We start from the raw sequence: 18,021 nt of genomic DNA, 5'->3' as shown, positions 1-18,021 counted from the left end.
CATTGAGGTAAAACAAAGTTTGATTGGTGAATGGTGAAGTTTGACCTTTAGGTAGAACGAGGTAGAGGACATATTTACATAGAAACATAGAAACATAGAAAATAGGTGCAGGAGTAGGCCATTCGGCCCTTCGAGCCTGCACCGCCATTCAATATGATCATGGCTGATCATCCAGCTCAGTAGCCTGTACCTGCCTTCTCTCCATACCCCCTGATCCCTTTAGCAAAAAGGGCCACATCTAACTCCCTCTTACATATAGCCAATGAACTGGCCTCAACTACCTTCTGTGGCAGAGAATTCCGCAGACTCACCACTCTCTGTGTGAAGAAATGTTTTCTCATCTCGGTCCTAAAAGACTTCCCCCTTATCCTTAAGCTGTGACCCCTGGTTCTGGACTCCCCCAACATCGGGAACAATCTTCCCGCATCTAGCCTCTCCAATCCCTTAAGAATTTTATATGTTTCTATAAGATCCCCCCTCAGTCTTCTAAATTCCAGCGAGTACAAGCCCAGTCTATCCAGTCTTTCCTCATATGAAAGTCCCGCCATCCCAGGGATCAATCTGGTGAACCTTCTCTGTACTCCATCTAAGGCAAGAACGTCTTTCCTCAGGTTAGGAGACCAAAACTGCACACAATACTCCAGGTGCAGTCTCACCAAGGCCCTGTACAACTGCAGCAGAACCTCCCTGCTCCTAAACTCAAATCAATTACCTTGAGCTCCTAAACTCAAATTTAGAGTACTGTGATCAGTTTTTGGTCACCATTTTATAGGAAAGATGTTGTCAAGGTGGAAAGGGTGCAGAGAAGATATAAGAGGATGTTGCCAGGACTCGGGGGCCTGAGGTGTAGGGAGAAGCTGAGCAGGCTAGGACTCTTTACCTTGGAGCGCAGGAGGATGTGGGGTGAAATGTAGAAACATCAAAACATAGAAAATAGGTGCAGGAGGAAGCCATTGGCCCTTCAAGCCAGCACCACCATTCATTGTGATCATGGCTGATCATCCACAATCAGTAACCTGTGCCTGCCTTCTCCCCATATCCCTTGATTCCACTAGCCCCTAGAGCTCTATCCAACTCTCTTTTAAATTCATCCAGTGATTTGGCCTCCACTGCCTTCTGTGGCAGAGAATTCCACAAATTCACAACTCTCTGGGTGAAAACGTTTTGTTGTCACCTCAGTTTTAAATGGACATGTTGATTGGTGTGGGCATGTTGGACCGATGGGCCTGTTCCATGCTGTTTGATTCTATGACTGTGTAATGTATTGATGCAAGCTCCAATCAGGAAAATATTACTTCAAGAGATCAATGGCATGGGTAGGCACAACATTATAGTTCAATGCACTGATTCAGGATCTAAGTGTAAGAAAATAACTGCAGATGCTGGTACAAATCGAAGGTATTTATTCACAAAATGCTGGAGTAACTTAGCAGGTCAGGCAGCATCTCAGGAGAGAAGGAATGGGTGACGTTTCGGGTCGAGACCCTTCTTCAGACTTCTTCAGGATCTAAGTTCATCTGCTTTATCTAAAATACTCTTTGCATTGAAATAAACACACATCAACCCACCAGCCTCACTATGTTCATTAACCTGTCCCTACTTTTCAGATTTACTCACCATAACCACTACTTCCCATCAATCTCTCTACTTGCTGACCTGCTGCTCTAGTTCCCACCTTCCCTGGTCTTGAAAGACCTTCACGTGGTCTTTCCCCGATTTCCTCCTGCAATATTGGGTGGCACAGTGGCTGCCTTACAGCGCCTACAGTGCCAGAGACCCGGGTTCGATCTCGACTACGGGTGCTTGGCTGTACGTGGTTTGTATGTTCTCCGCATGACTGGGTGGGTTTTCTCTGAGATCTTCGGTTTCCAAGGAAACCAAAGACATCCAGGATTGCAGGGGTTAATTGGCTCGGTATAAATGTAAATTGTCCCTAGTGTGAGTAGGATAGTGCTAGTGTGCGGAGATCGCTGGTCAGCGTGAACTCGGTGGGCCGAAGGTTCTGTTTCCATGCTGTGTCTCTAAACTAAACTAAAAAACGAAACTAAGTTTCTGCAAAGGTGAAGACATGCTTGACTCAGACTAAGGCTTCTGGAGTTGCAAAAGGTTGGCAGTGCTAAATAAGGTAGACGAACTTACACAGAGCTTTGTGTGAGACCTCATTTGGAGGATTATGCACAGATTTGGTCTTTGGCCTTTATTTGCCTTGGAGTTTGCCCAGCATAAATTCACAAATGACTATGATATTGTAAAATGCTGTGAAGAAGAGCAGGGGAATTATTCTTGAGATTTGGATGAGATTTATCCTTCAATTAAATTGCTAAAAGATTAGCTTGTAGGAGCTCGATATACGAAAATTGGATGCCATATTTCCCAAAAGTAATTCGTTGGGTGTAAAATAGTTCTGAGAAGTCTGATGGTAAATGAAGGATGTCATACAAATGCAAGCCTGCCTTTGCTTTAAGCTGCTTTAAATTATGTGTGTTACCTAATCCTTTGATCCAAAATTAGCCTCGGAAGACTAGGCTTATTGAATAACAAGTGTGGCATTAATAAGACAGTTCCTCACTCTCATTATTGCAATGCACCATGCATTATTTTTGCATGTTTTTGAAAGTTCTGAGAGAAAGAAATACATTTCCAATGGCTAGAAGTGGTTTGAGATGCAAAGCATTTTTATGGAGGACCTCGAGGCAAGAAAGCCATCACTGCCATATCAACACTCCTCCAAACTCTGTTTCCCCTTATCTGAACCCATGAAGTCCTCCTTACCCATCTGCGCTACCACTGCGTTTGAAACCTTCCTCTTCCTGGCACAGTTCCGTTCAGTTCAGTTTAGTTTATTGTCACCTGCACCGAGGTACAGTGGAAAGCTTTTGTTGCAAGATAACCAGTCAGCGGAAAGACAACGCATGATTACAATCGAGCCATTTACGGTGTACAGATACATGATAAGGGGGAAAAAAACATTTAGTGCGACGCAAAGGAAATAAAGTCCGATCATAGACAGTCGGGCGAGGGTCACCAATGAGATAGCAGTGCAACTAGTGGAGCTGCTGCCTCACAAAGCTAGAGACTCCGGGTTTGATCCTGACCTCGGGTGCTGCCCGTGTGGAGTTTTCATGTTCTCCATGTGACCGCGTGGGTTTCCTGCGGGTCCTCTAGTTCCCGATCCAAATCCCAAAGACGTGTGGGTTTGTAGGTTAATAGGCCTCTGTAAATTGTCCCTTGTGCTTTAGGGAGTGTCTGAGTAAATGGAAAGACATAGAAGTAGTGTGAGTGGGTGATCAATGATCGGCGTCGACTCAATGGGCCTGCTTCCGTGCTGAAACTCTAAGCTAAACTAAACTAAACTATTTATATAATCTCATCCAGTTCTACAAACCTCAGACAACTCTACATTCCAACCTACTTTAAGCACCCATCATTGCCTCAGTAAGAACTTATTTCTTAAATGTTGTGAACAAACTGCTTCCACCCTCCAATTAGGCAAAGCATTCTTAATTGCAAACACCCTCTGGATGAGAAAGTCCCTCAACTCAACCTCCTACACCTCCTGTTCCCAGTGAAATGCTCTGGACTCGCTTGATGTAGTGACACTGGTCGTAGATACCTTTTCCAAAGGGAAAGATTTCACACTTACTGCCTACATCTGGGCTGCACGGCGGTGCAGTGGGAGAGCTGCTGCCTCACAGCACCAGAGACCCGGGTTCAATCCTGACCATGGGCGCTGTCTGTACGGAGTTTGCACGTTCGCCCCGTGACCTGCCTGGGCCTTCTCCGGGTGCTCGCACACTCCAAAGATGTACAGGTTTGTAGGCTAATTATCTTGGTAAAATTGTAAATTGTCCCTAGTGTGTGTAGGATAATGTTAATGTGCGGGGATCGCTGGTCGGCGCAGACTTGGTGGGCTCGCTGTATCTCTAAGCTAAACTAATTTTGGGTTTGTTAATCAGTTCTCCTCTTAGTCTTGCTAATCTATCTGGCCCATCTCATTTCAACTTCTATGGTTTAAAAGAAGAATTTACACATCTGTACTCCTTTTAAAAAATTTGTGCGTGAATCCTTGTCCCTATTTTTGTCATTTTCTAACCCGAGGCAAATTTTAGTGCTGACTATATTTACACATCTCAATAGTAATGCCTTCTCTGAAGGAAAAACAAAGTCGACAGGCGCCACACAGTTGGATTGTGCAAAGAAACCGAAGCATAGCCAAATTGAAACGACAATGTGACTGAGACAGTAAATCAACAGATATCACATTAGCTTCCCTGCACCATCTCTCCTCCCTCCCAAATATGTCATTACTGCTTATTTCTTAAAATGAAATACACAGAAAAAACAACTAACATGGTAATATTTTGATAGAGTAATTATATCAAAAGGCAGTGATGTGTCATATTAGTCAATGGGCAGCACGGTGGCGCAGCGGTAGAGTTACTGCCTTGCAGCGCCAAAGACCCGGGTTCGATCCTGACTACGGGTGCTGTCTGTACGGAGATTGTACTTTCTCCCCGTGACCTGCGTGGGCTTTCCCCTGGATCTCCGGTTTCCTCCCACGCTCCAAAGAGGTTTGTAGGTGAATTGGCTTGGTGTGATTGTAAATCGTCACTAGTGTGTGTAGGATAGTGTTCGTGTGTGGGGATCGCTGGTCGGCACGGACTCGGTGGGCCGAAGGGCCGGTTTCCACACTGTATCTTTAAACTAAACTAAACTAAATAGGAACACAATAATGAAAATTAATGTCATTCCTCCAGGCCATTAGATCAAAAATTTACACATCTCAATACTTTTCCTAGGAGCAATACGGGTGTCCCTCCATCTGATGGACTATAGTATCTCAAGAAAGCAGCTCACCAGCACCTTCATCAGGAAAATTAGAGATGGGCGTTAAATGGTCGCCTTTCCAACGAAACCCATAGTCACCTCAGGCGCAATATTAAATTTGTATTGACAACAGCCGTATTGCAAACGCACAAAAGTAGTTTGAAGGTCAGCACAATGGTGCAGCAGTAGAAACCTGTAGGAAAGAACTGCAGATGCTGGTTTACACTGAAGATAGACACAATATGCTGGAGTAACTCAGCGGGTCAGGCAGCATCTCTGGAAAAGCTTCATCTATTCCTTTTCTCCAGAGATGCCTTCCGAACCATTGAGTTACTCCAGCATTGTGTGTCTATCTTCGGTGCAGCAGTAGAGTTGCAGTCGTACAGGGCCAGGGGACCCGTGTTCGATCCTGACTATGGGTGCTTGTCTGTGTAGAGTTTGTACATTCTCTCTGTGACCCCCCCACCCACCCACCCACCCACCCCCCCCCCCCCCCCCCCCCCCTCCGGGTTTTCTCCGGGTGCTCCCATGTCCTCCCATATTCTGAGGACATGCAGGTTTGTAGGTTAATTGGCTTCTGGAAATTGTCCCTGGTCTGTAGGACTAGTGATAGCGTGTGGGGATCACTGGTCGGCGTGACCCGGTGGGCCAAGGGGCCTGTTTCCACACTGTATCTCTAAACTATAGTTAGACATAATCAGGGAATTGAAAGAACTATAATGTGTCTATAATGTGTCAAAATAGTGGTTGGTCTTCTCGATGCAGCTTACAAATGCCTATTACTTGGCTGTGATCCATCCAAGTCCAACAAGTCATTTCGCACACTGCTCCAATACGCAAAGGCAGGAAGCCAACCAAAAGATGGAGATTATAATCGAGAGCCAGGAAACATTGAAGTCATTGTCTTGCACTTTGGTTTTGCTGAGACTGTGTTTGACAACTCTACTGCAAAGAAAGCAATTTTAAGACTTCTGAGATGACTAATAATAAATCAAAGGACAAAAGAACAGTCAATTACATCCAGCTACAACATCCAACAAAGCGAAGCGTATCGCATTGGCCCAATCTTGCTCGTAAGCCCTCTCGATATATTTGCCGGCAATCACAGAACCTCACTTCCAAATGTAGAAGTCTTAAATTTAGTTAGGATTCTGGCCAGTAACGTTTATCCTTTTTGCCTTCTGGCTGCACTTCACACCCACCATCCTCATCATTGGACACTCTGTGCGTAGGGGAGAGGGAGGGGCCAAAGACGTCCTGGTTGAGTTGCTCCCAGGCCTGGCCAAGCTGGCCATCCGCGAGTTGTACAGGGCCCTAGTGAGACCGCACCTGGAGTACTGTGTGCAGTTTTGGTCTCCAAATTTGAGGAAGGATATTCTTGCTATTGAGGGTGTGCAGCGTAGGTTTACTAGGTTAATTCCCGGAATGGCGGGACTATCATATGTTGAAAGACTGGAGCGACTAGGCTTGTATACACTGGAATTTAGAAGGATGAGAGGAGATCTTATCGAAACGTATAAGATTATTAAGGGGTTGGACACGTTAGAGGCAGGAAACATGTTCCCAATGTTGGGGGAGTCCAGAACAAGGGGCCACAATTTTAAGAATAAGGGGTAGGCCATTTAGAACTGAGATGAGGAAAAACTTTTTCAGTCAGAGAGTTGTGAATCTGTGGAATTCTCTGCCTCAGAAGGCAGTGGAGGCCAATTCTCTGAATGCATTCAAGAGAGAGCTAGATAGAGCTCTTAAGCATAGCAGAGTCAGGGGGTATGGGGAGCAGGCAGGAACGGGGTACTGATTGAGAATGATCAGCCATGATCACATTGAATGGCGGTGCTGGCTCGAAGGGCCGAATGGCCTCCTCCTGCACCTATTGTCTATTGTCTATTGAGTCATGGAGCCAGGCGGAGGAGGGCTCTGCCCGAGCCGGCTGCCGGCCCCTTTTCCGGGGTTATGTCTGTGCCCGGGTGTACTAGAGAGGGACTACGTGCTGTCCACGGGAGCCCTGGGGGATTTCCAGGACCACTGGGCACCGCGGGGGGTGGAATGCATTCTTAATAAGGATGGTGATATAGTTGTATAATACCTTACCTTAGTATATTTGTTTGACTTGTATTATGGTGGTTGATTTTGTTTTGATTTATTTCGTACTGTACATATGACTGTAAATAATTGATTAAATTATTTTTGGTTAAAAAAAAAAGTAATGTTATCCTTGTTCTCTGCTCTGGTGGAACATGAGTGTGGAACTGAGACTTCCCAACACATATCTTAGAACAATGGAGAGATCATTCGGCCCATCTGGTCCATGCAAGCTCTCAGGGAGCTACTCCATTGATCACATTCCTTTTCTCCTTATTTCCCTGTACCTCTGCAATGCATTCTCGCTCACAAACTCCCATCTTCTCCCCCTGAAACTCTTAACCATTAATGTACATAGTATGTATGCACAGCACAGGAACAGGCCCTTCAGCCCGCAATATTGGGGCGGCATGGAGGTGCAGCGGTAGAGTTGCTGCCTTACAGTGCCGGAGACCCGAGTTAGATCCTGACTACGGATGCTGTCTGTACGGAGTTTGTACATTCCCCTCATGATCTGCGTGGGTTTTCTCTGGGAGCTCCGGTTTCCTCCCACACTCCAAACATGTACAGGTTTGGAGATTAATTGGCTTCGGTAAAATTGTAAATTGTCCCTAGCGTGCGTGTGGGATAGTGTTAGTGTGCGGGGATCGCTGGTCGGCATGGACTTGGTGGGCTGAAGAGCCTGTTTCTGTGCAGTATCTCTAAGCTAAACAAATCTAAAAAGCGTGCAGACAGATCCCATATCAGGGTAGATCTTGCTCAAATTCAGCTAACCCATTCATTTCCAAGCAACGTTCTCACAGTGAGGAAGAAAGGGCAGAAAAGTGTGTGTTAACGCCCTGTGTTTGCAAAAATATTTTTCATCTCATTTAGTGTATTTATATGGCCTTAGATTATTCGTCACGTTATAATTTTTGCAATTGATGATTTATTTCATCTTTTAATAAGCGGAATGCTTCTGAACATCAGTTACTATCAAAAGCATTAAAAGGATTCACAGCTGTGAATGTGACTTCACCATCTGTCAATAGGTTTCCTTGGCTGTTTTGTGGCCTGGGCTTGTTCTAACCTTGTTGTTTAGTGTAGTGTAGTATAAAGTAGTGTAGTGTGGTGTAGTGTGGTGTATTTTAGTTTAGTTTAGTTTAGTTTAGTTTAGTATAGTATAGTGCAGTGTAGTGTAGTGCAGTGTAATGTAGTGTAATGTAGTGCAATGTAGTGTAATGTAGTGTAATGTAGTGTTGTGTTGTGTTGTGTTGTTTTGTTTAGTTTAATTTACTTGGAGATGTCATGTGCCCTGATTATATAGTGCAAAACTCAGATGCAGCTTAGCATCCTGTCCTACAGATTCCAAACCAGCCCAGTGTGATGGGCGAGGCCTAATCAGCAAAATCCAGTCCATTATTTCACACTGCAGGTGATGCAACATGGAGCACAATCAGAAGGGCTATGGAGTTGTCAAGGCAATCGGCTTTGAGGAGACCATTGATTATAGGGTCATAAAGTCATAAGTGATAGGAGTAGAATTAGGCCATTCGGCTCATCGAGTCTACTCCACCATCCAATCATGGCTGATCTATCTCTCCCTCCTAATCCCATTCTCTGACACCTGTACTAATCAAGACTCTATCTATCTCTGCCTTAAAAATATCCACCGACGGCCTCCACAGCCTTCTGTGGCAAAGAATTCCACAAATTCACTATCCTCTGACTAAAGAAATTTCTCCTCATCTCGTTCCTAAAAGAACATCCTTTAGTTCTGAGGCTGACCTCTAGTCCTAGACTCTCCCACGAGTGGAAACATCCACTATGAGGACAGAGGAGCCTAGTTGGAAGAGATATTCAGAATGTGGAGAATATTGGAGACTTGGTTGATGATAACAGAAGGAGGAAGCTGTTTGTGGGAATTTTGTGTGTGCTGTCTAGCTATGGTGTCCTCTTCATTATTAAACACTACCATTGTAAAGAAATTTGGGAGGGGATGAAATATATCAAATGCTCTTAAGTCCCTTTGAAGACTGCCATCGAGTTTACAGCATGGAAACAGGCCCTTTGGCCCACTAGAGTCATCCCTAACCATCGCACACCTGTTTATACTAATCCTGCACTAACGGAGTTTCTGCGTTGTTCCTGTGACCACACGGATTTTCTCCCACATCCCAAGGACATACAGGCTTGTAGGTTAGTTGGTCTTTGTAAAATCACCCCTAGTGTGGAGGGAGTGGATGAGAAAGTGGAATAACATAGAATTAGTGCTCGATGGTCAGTATAGACTCAGTGGGCCGAAGGGCTAAGCAAACATATGTCCAAAAGCACGAAGCTCTTCAAATCTACTTGGAGAGATCTTTAAGTGCATGTTATTAGCTAGGTGCATTTGTTCTTGTTCTTGCTGAGATTCTACATGTGTTTGAGAATGTTTATTTTAGAGATACAACGTGGAAAGAGGCTCACCAGCCCACTGAATCCACACCGACCAGCGATCCCTGCACATTAACACTATCCTACACATACTAGGGACAATTTTACATTTATAACAAGCCAATTAACCTACAAACCTGTATGTCTTTGGCGTGTGGGAGGAAACGGAAGATCTTGGAGAAAACCCACATGGTCACGGGGAGAATGTACAAACTCCATACAGACAACACCAGAATCAGGATCGAACCTGGGTCTCTAGCGCTATAAGTGTTGTAAGGCAGCAATTTTACCACTGTGACACTGTGACACCGTGCCACCCCGATTTGTCAGGAGTTTTCAACTTGCATAAATCTATAGATAACCGGTTTTGTCTCCAATTGCAAATGTCTCTCAAAGATTCACCAATTTTCACCCAGGGAGTTGTGAATCTGTGGAATTCTCTGCCACAGGAGGCAGTGGAGGCCAATTCACTGGATGTTTTTGAGGAGAGATTTAGATTTAGCTCTTAGGGCTAAGGGAGTCACGGGACATGGGGAAAAAAGCCAGATTGGGGTACTGATTTTGGATGATCAGCCATGATCATATTGAATGGCAGTGCTGGCTCGAAGGGCCGAATGGCCTGCACCTATTTTCTATGTTTCTATGTTTCTGAAAGAAGAAGGAGTAAAGCCATGCAGCTAACGTCAACAGTGAGATAATGTCTAGATACAATTATTCATGACTAAATTATTGGGAAGGAAATGCCTTAAGAAATGGCAGCTGATGCAGATTTGGTGAAAGCAAGGCTTGAATGAGTTCTTGATTAACTAACTTGGTTGAGTTCCCTGCAGGATTAATGATTTAATGAGTGTGGTGCAGTTGATGATGTGGGTATGGATTTTCTGATGGTGTTTGACACAATGTTATTTAACGGCAAATTGAAAAATTGAAGCCTGTGGGATAAAGTGTGAGGTGCTGCATTTTGGTAGGACAAATCAAAATAGGAAGTACAGGGTAAATGGTAGGGAATTGAGGAATGCAGCGGAACAGAGGGACCTGGGAATAACTGTGCATTGTTCCCTGAAGGTGGAATCTCATGTGGATAGGGTGGTGAAGAAGGCGTTTGGTATGCTTGCCTTTATAAATCAGAGCATCGAATATAGAAGTTGGGATGTAATGTTAAAATTGTACAGGGCATTGGTGAGGCCGAATCTGGAGTATGGTGTGCAGTTCTGGTCGCCAAATTATAGGAAGGATGTCGACAAAATGGAGAGGGTACAGAGGAGATTTACTAGAATGTTGCCTGGGTTTCAGCACTTAAGCTACGGAGAGAGGTTGAACAGGTTGGGTCTTTATTCTTTGGAGCGTAGAAGGTTGAGGGGGGACTTGATAGAGGTTTTTTAAATTTTAAGAGGGACGGACAGAGTTGACGTGGGTAGGCTTTTCCCTTTGAGAGTGGGGAAGATTCCAACAAGGGGACATAACTTCAGAATTAAGGGACAAAAGTTTAGGGGTAACATGAGGGGTAACTTCTTTACTCAGAGGGTGGTGGCTGTGTGGAATGAGCTTCCGGTGGAAGTGGTGGAGGCAGGCTCGATTTTATTATTTAAGAGTAAATTGGATAGGTATATGGATGGGAGGGGATTGGAGGGTTATGGTCTGAGAACAGGTAGATGAGACTAGGTCAGAGAAAGTGGTCGGCATGGACTGGTAGGGCCGAACGGGCCTGTTTCCGTGCTGTAATTGTTGTATGGTTATATGGTTATATGGAGCCACACCAAGCTCATAAGGAAATTGGCCAAGCGACAGGAAGCGTAGAGTGACATCAATGTGAAGTTTGCCAGAGTTTGGTACAAGAAGCAATAATTTTATTTTAGTGCATATTAATTACCTGGACATGATCGGGAGAACAATTCAAATTTTTGTTTGTGATGATACTTAAAATCAAGGATGATTTCATGAACAAACTGGTGTTATGGGCAGTTACGATAAATGCACTTTAATTCACAAATGTGCAACTTAACATATTTCAGTAGGTCATCAACATAAGGTACTGATTTCCATCTTACAGAAGTATATAAAATCAAGTGGGCGGCACAGTGGCGCCATGGTAGAGTTGCTGCCTTACAGCGCCAGGGACCCAGGTTCGATCCTGACTACAGGTGCTTGTCCTGACACCTTGGACCTTCTTCAGTTTGCATATAGACCAAACAGGGCCACGGACGATGCCATCGCCATGGCAATACATACTGCGCTCACCCACCTGGACAAAGGAAATACATATGTGAGAATGCTCTTTATTGACTACAGCTCGGCACTCAACACTATTATTCCCTCAAAACTCGTCCCCAAGCTCCTTGATATTGGACTGGAGACCTCCATCTGCGGATGGATATTCGATTTCCTGACGGGCAGGCCCCAGGTGGTGAGAATTGGCAGCCACACCTCTTCCTCACTGATCCTCAACACAGGCACACCACAGGCTGTGTGCTCAGTCCTCTCCTGTGCCCCCTGTTCACGCACGACTGTACTGCTAAGCACAGCTCAAACAGCATCCTAAAATTTGCTGACGACACGACCATCTTGGGCCTCATCACAGACAACAATGAGACGGCCTACAGAGAGGAGGTAAAGGCACTAAACAGCTGGTGCCAGGAAAATAACCTCTCTCTCAATGTCAGCAAAACTAAAGAGATGATTGTGGACTACAGGAGACAACGGGGGAGTGGACACCTCCCCATCCACATCGGTGATGCTGAGGTTGAAAGGGTCAGCAGCTTTAAGTTCCTCGGTGTGCACATCACTGGGGACCTTTCCTGCACACGGACACAATAACAAAGAAGGCCCACCATAGGCTCTTTTTCCTGAGAAGACTGAGGAAGTTTGGCATGAACGCCAGCATCCTCACAAACTTCTACAGAAGCACCATCGATAGCCTGCTGACGGGCTGTATTACAGTCTGGTACGGGAACTGTTCAGCCCACAGCCACAAATCACTACAGAGAGTGGTGAAGACGGCACAGCACATCACTGGCAACTGTCTCCCGGCCATTCAGGCACGCAGCATCATCAAGGACCACAACCACCCAGCATGCAGGCTGTTCTCCTTGTTACCGTCAGGCAGACGATACAGGAGTATGGCTGCGCGTACCACCAGACTTAAGAATAGTTTCTACCATCAGGCCATCAGGCTTCTGAACTCATAAACACATTTCAAATCATATATGTTGATTATTTGTAATATTGCCTTTTTACCTATTTTTAAACAATAGACAATAGGTGCAGGAGTAGGCCATTTGGCCCTTCGAGCCAGCACCACCATTCCATGTGATCATGGCTGATCATTCTCAATCAGTACCCCGTTCCTGCCCTCTCCCCACACCCCCTGACTCCGCTATCCTTAAGAGCTCTATCAAGCTCTCTCTTGAATGCATTCAGAGAATTGGCCTCCACTGCCTTCTGAGGCAGAGAATTCCACAGGAATTCCTTACTAATGTCATTTTTAAAATCTTATTTATCCTTGGAATATTACTGCTGAGGTGACCCGTTATCTTGTCAAATACATTCCATTGTACCGTTGGCCCTGTGCCAACCTACATATGACAAATAAAATGTATTATTATTATTATTATTGTCCGTACAGAGTTTGTACGTTCTCTCCGTGAGTTTTTTCCGGGATCCCCGGTTTCCTCTCACACTTCAAAGACGCACAGGTTTGTAGGCTAATTGGCTTGGTGTCATTGTAGATTGTCCCCAGTGTGTGTAGGTTAGTGTTAATGTGCGGGGATTGCTGGTCGGTGTGGACTCGGTGGGTCAAAGAGCCCGTTTCCACGCGGCGCATCTCTAAACTAAACTAAACTAAACCAAATGAGGGACACAGACAGGGGGAATGCACAGAGTCTTATTCCCAGGGATAGGGATTCAAAACCTCGAGGATATTATAGGTTTAAAGCGAGAGGGGAAAGAATAAACCTATCGCTTTAAAAAAAGACCTTTCGGTCTGGAAATGCTGAGAGAAAAAACAATTTGTTGTTGCTGAAACTCTCTCGCCCTGACTCCCTTTCCCCCATTGACACAATTGTCAATTTAGCATGATTTTCGATAACGTGCGGTTCCTTCGGAGCGCTACTATCACGTTATAGCAGAATCACCTGTACAGACAGACACAGTCATTGCTGGCCACAACCCGAAATGTCACCTATCCACGCAGAGAAAGATTGATATCTGGAGCACGTTACCTGAGGAACTGATGGACCAGGCACTCATAACAGGAGCTCTCAGGAAATTGCTTCTTTCCACTGGTAATTTCAGGAACAGCCTCCTCAGTTCAGTTGTTAGGCTTCTGAAGGGGCCTTCCATAAGCTAGGGTACTGTTCCGATTCTCCCCTACCTCATTGCGAACATTGGACTTTGTCTCTGGAAATGTCCTGCTGCAATGCTAAGAAAATTCTGCTTTCCGTACCTTTCCCATCGCTCTACCTAAGATACTTGAGTTTGGCTTGATTGTATTTATGTACAGTATTGTCTGAATTGACTGGATAGCATGCAAAACAAAGCTTTTCACTGTACCTCGGTACATGCGACAATAACATACCTGTACCTAAGCCTAAACAACATTTATGAATTAAGATGGGTATGTAAAATGATACGCCAATAACAGTCTGTGGGCAGAGGAATGGGAAGTGGGGTTAGTGTGCACAGGCATTTCACGGCCAGTACATACCCAGGGGCCAGTGGGACAATTGCAATTACTCTGTAACTCATGACTTACAAAGTCAAACAAATCAATCCATGGAAATATCAACAAATCTTAGCGAAGGCAATAAGATTGATTTCCACTCTGGCCTCCTAATTGTTCTTTATAGCTTTCCTCAAAGATCCAGCAATTGCGGAGAATCGAAAAAGAGATTTGACCTTCAAATGTGCTGCAATTTGTTACAAATCTACTAACATTCAAGAATTGTCAAATTATGAAATGTAATATGATGCTTAGGTCAAAACATCATATGCATGCATACCAAGGTTTAATAAACATAACCATCCTCGGGTTCTTTGCAATTACTAAATGCTTGATTGTATCGGTAGGGAATTTGGCAGCAGCACGGTGGCGCAGTGGTAGAGTTGCTGCCTTACAGCGCCAGAGACCCGGGTTCGTTCCTGACTACAGGTGCTGTCTGTGCTGAGTTTTTACGCTCTCCCTGTTGACCGTGTAGGTTTTCCCCGGGTGCTCCGGTTTCCTCCCACACTCCAAAGATGTACAGGTTTGTAGGTTAATTGGCTTCGATAAAAATTGTAAATTGACCCGAGTGTGTATGATAGTGCTAGTGTACAGGATGATCGCTGGTCGGCGCGGACTCAGTGGGCCTCTGTATCTCTAAAAGTTTAAAAAAGGAAAGAAGAAAATGGATTGCGCATTTGTAGCGGAAAAATTACTAAACTAAAAAGGTATTGTTATTCACTCAAGGTAAAGTTCTTTGAGATATTGGAAGGTACCCACACTCCTAGGGCTCTCTGTTCTACAACACTCTTCAGGGGCCTACCATTTACTGTGGTACCATTCAAATCTCCAGGGGAGGGGAGGGGGAGTGGGTGAGGAGAGGGTGCTGCACCAATGCAGGAGAGGTTTGGGCCCAACGGGTCCACTTGGTCTAGTATGGAACTAAATTGGGGGAAACAAATGGTGAAGGAATGTACCGAGAATGAGCCAGAGCTCCCCTTGCCCAAGTTACCGGCTGTCCCAGCGGAAGTTGTCTTTAGTGTGTAGGATGTGAAAGTAGGATAATATAGAACGAGTGTACGAATGATTATTGGTCGGCATGGACTCTGTGGGCCGAAGGGCCTGTTCCCATGCTGTATACCCTAAAACTAAAATTAATACTAAAATAAAGAGATATTTTGTAGGTTAATTGCCTTTTGGTAACATTTGTAAATTGACCCTCGAGTGTAGGATAGTGCTAGTGTACGGGGTGATCACTGGGTTACCCAGCGGTCCAGGGTGATGCTGGATCAGGAGGACAAAGGAGGAAAAGCCTTTCTTTATCGCTACCTTTGTTATCTTTACCAATTGCTGGCATTAATTTGAAACCCAATCACAAATTACCTGGCTATTTTCATTTGCGATAAAACATTTGGCTTGTTTGCTGTGTCATTTTTTTTCTCCGCTCATAATAATATCTATTTTCAGTGAACTCCTTAAAAAAAGCTTAGACCTGTGTCTGATTTGCTGTTAATGCTTGTTTAATGGCTTCAATATTTAGTCCAAAGGTTCATGCCTTCAAGCCTTTCAGTTACAGCTTGAGGTTAAATCGGTGAAGTCCAAAAATTATATTTGCATTGATATTCAGGCGAGAAAAGAGAGATTAGGCATAAACTACGGTTTGCCAATCATTCTCAAAATGTTATTTTATAATTTGTACTCCTTTGCAACTTTGTATTTGGTATTGAACTGGATTGAATCAACAAATTAGTTTTTTTTGTTTTAAAACCAGGTACAATGAAAGTCCGAGACACAAAAGATTACAAAATGCTGCAATTTGGATCAATGCACAATGTGCTGGAGGTACTCTGCCCTCCAACTCTCCCGTAATGTTTCACATTATCCTCTCTGGAAATAAGGAACTGCAGATGCTGGTTTACCAAGGAAAGATGCTGGAGTAACTCAGTGGGTCAGGCAGCATCCCCGGAGGACATGGATTGGTGACGTTTGTTTTTTGCTCAAGATTCCAGAGGGGGCACGGTGGCGTAATGGTAGAGTTGCTGCCTTACAGCGCCAGAGATGTGGGTTCCATCCTGACCTCGGGTGCTGACTGTACGGAGTTTGCAAATCCTCCCCGTGACCGTGTGGGTTTTCTCCATGATCTTCGGTTTCCTCCCACGCTCCAAAGACGTACAAGTTTGTAGGTTAATTGGCTTGGTATAGGTGTAAATTGTCCCTAGTGTGTGTGGGATAGGGTTAATGTGCGGGGATTGCTGGTCGGTGCGGTCTCAGTGGGCCGAAGGGCCTGTTTCCGCGCTGTATCTCTAAACTAAACTAAACTAAACATGTTTCTCGTTATCCTGTCAGAACAAGGAACTGAAAAAAACTAGTTTACCAAGGAAAGATGCAAAATGCTGGAGTAACTAAGTGGGTCAGGCAGCTCCCCTGGAGGACATGGATAGGTGACAATAGACAATAGACAATAGACAATAGGTACAGGAGTAGGCCATTCAGCTCTTCGAGCCAGCACCGCCATTCAATGCGATCATGGCTGATCACTCTCAATCAGTACCCCGTTCCTGCCTTCTCCCCATACCCCCTCACTCCGCTATCCTTAAGAGCTCTATCCAGCTCTCTCTTGAAAGCATCCAACGATGTTTCGGGTTGGGACCCTTCTTCTGACAGAAACTTCTGACAGTTTGATTTTTGCTCAAAATTCCAGCATCTGCAATCTCCTATGTCTCCCAGTCTGAAAAAGGGTCTCGACCCAAAACGTCACCTATTCTTTTGCTCCAGAGATGCTGCCCGACCCATTGGGTTACTCCAGCATTTTGTGTCTATCCCCATTAGCACCTTCTTTACTTACAAGATTCCTGCACTGGTAGCCTTGCATTTCTGTTTATTACCCTCCAGCAGCCAACTCCATCTTCAAATGTCACCCATTCCTTCTATCCAGAGATGCTGTTCCGCTGAGTTACGCCAGCATTTAGTGCCTCTTTTATTCATTGTTATGCCTCCATCTATTATCCACTTGCCTCTATCTTCCAACTGGATTATTGTGTGCAGTTTTGGTCTCCTAATTTGAGGAAGGACGTCCTTGCTATTGAGGCAGTGCAGCGTAGGTTCAGGAGGTTAATCCCTGGGATGGAGGGACTGTCATATGAGGAAAGATTGCAAAGACTGTGCTTGTATTCATTGGAGTTTAGAAGGATGAGAGGGGATCTTCAGAATCAGAATCAGAATCAGAATAGCCTTTATTGTCATCCAAAAAACATGTCTTTTGGACGAAATTCCGTTACCCACAGTCCAACAATAAGAAGCAATAAAAATAAAGCAACAACACACACAATCACAAAACAAACAAACAAAAAACATCCATCACAGTGAGTCTCCTCCAGTCACCTGCTCACTGTGATGGAAGGCCAGAATGTCTTTTTTCTTCCCTGCCATCTGATAGAGATGTATAAAATTATAAAAGACTAGAAAGCTAGATGCAGGAAAAATGTTCCCAATGTTGGGGGAGTCCAGAATCAGGTGACATAGTCTAAGAACAAAGGGGAGGCCATTTAAAACTGAGGTGAGAAGAAACATTTTCACCCAGAGAGTTATGAATTGGCGGAATTCTCTGCCTCAGAAGGCAGTGGAGGCCAATTCTCTGAATGCATTCAAGAGAGAGCTGGATAGAGCTCTTAAGGATAGCGGAGTCAGGGGGTATGGGGAGAAGGCAGGAACGGGGTACTGATTGAGAATGATCAGCCATGATCACATTGAATGGCGGTGCTGGCTCGAAGGGCCGAATGGCCTCCTCCTGCACCTATTGTCTATTGTCTATTGAATGGCGGTGCTAGCTTGATGGCCCAAATGGCTTCCTTCTGCACCTATTTTCTATGTTTCTATATTTTTATGTTAACTATACACCCGCTCCCCCAACTTGGCTCCATCTGCTTATCATTCTTCACCCTTCTTTGGTCAGTCAATCTCCTTTTGGTCCTTTCTCACCAGTTTTCCTCTCCTTTCTTCAT

General features: G+C 44.7%; 1 long non-coding RNA gene across 5 annotated transcripts in view; it reads right to left on the bottom strand.

The window, feature by feature from the left end:
• The window catches only part of LOC144598304 (uncharacterized), a 102,047-nt gene that overhangs the window by 30,940 nt on the left and 53,086 nt on the right, over nt 1-18,021 (bottom strand). Inside the window, exon 3 of one of the 5 annotated variants that reach the window (XR_013547842.1) lies at nt 2,946-3,246. The exons of the other annotated variants lie outside the window; for them this stretch is intronic. This is a non-coding gene — a long non-coding RNA (uncharacterized LOC144598304). Of the gene's footprint in view, nt 1-2,945; nt 3,247-18,021 lie in introns of those variants that run through there. 5 annotated transcript variants of the gene reach the window in all.

The sequence above is a fragment of the Rhinoraja longicauda genome, chromosome 11 (genome assembly GCF_053455715.1).
Source record: "Rhinoraja longicauda isolate Sanriku21f chromosome 11, sRhiLon1.1, whole genome shotgun sequence".
NCBI lineage: Eukaryota > Metazoa > Chordata > Chondrichthyes > Rajiformes > Arhynchobatidae > Rhinoraja > Rhinoraja longicauda.
The sequence above is the reverse complement of the archived record's forward strand: the minus strand, read 5'-3'. Positions and strand labels throughout refer to the sequence as shown.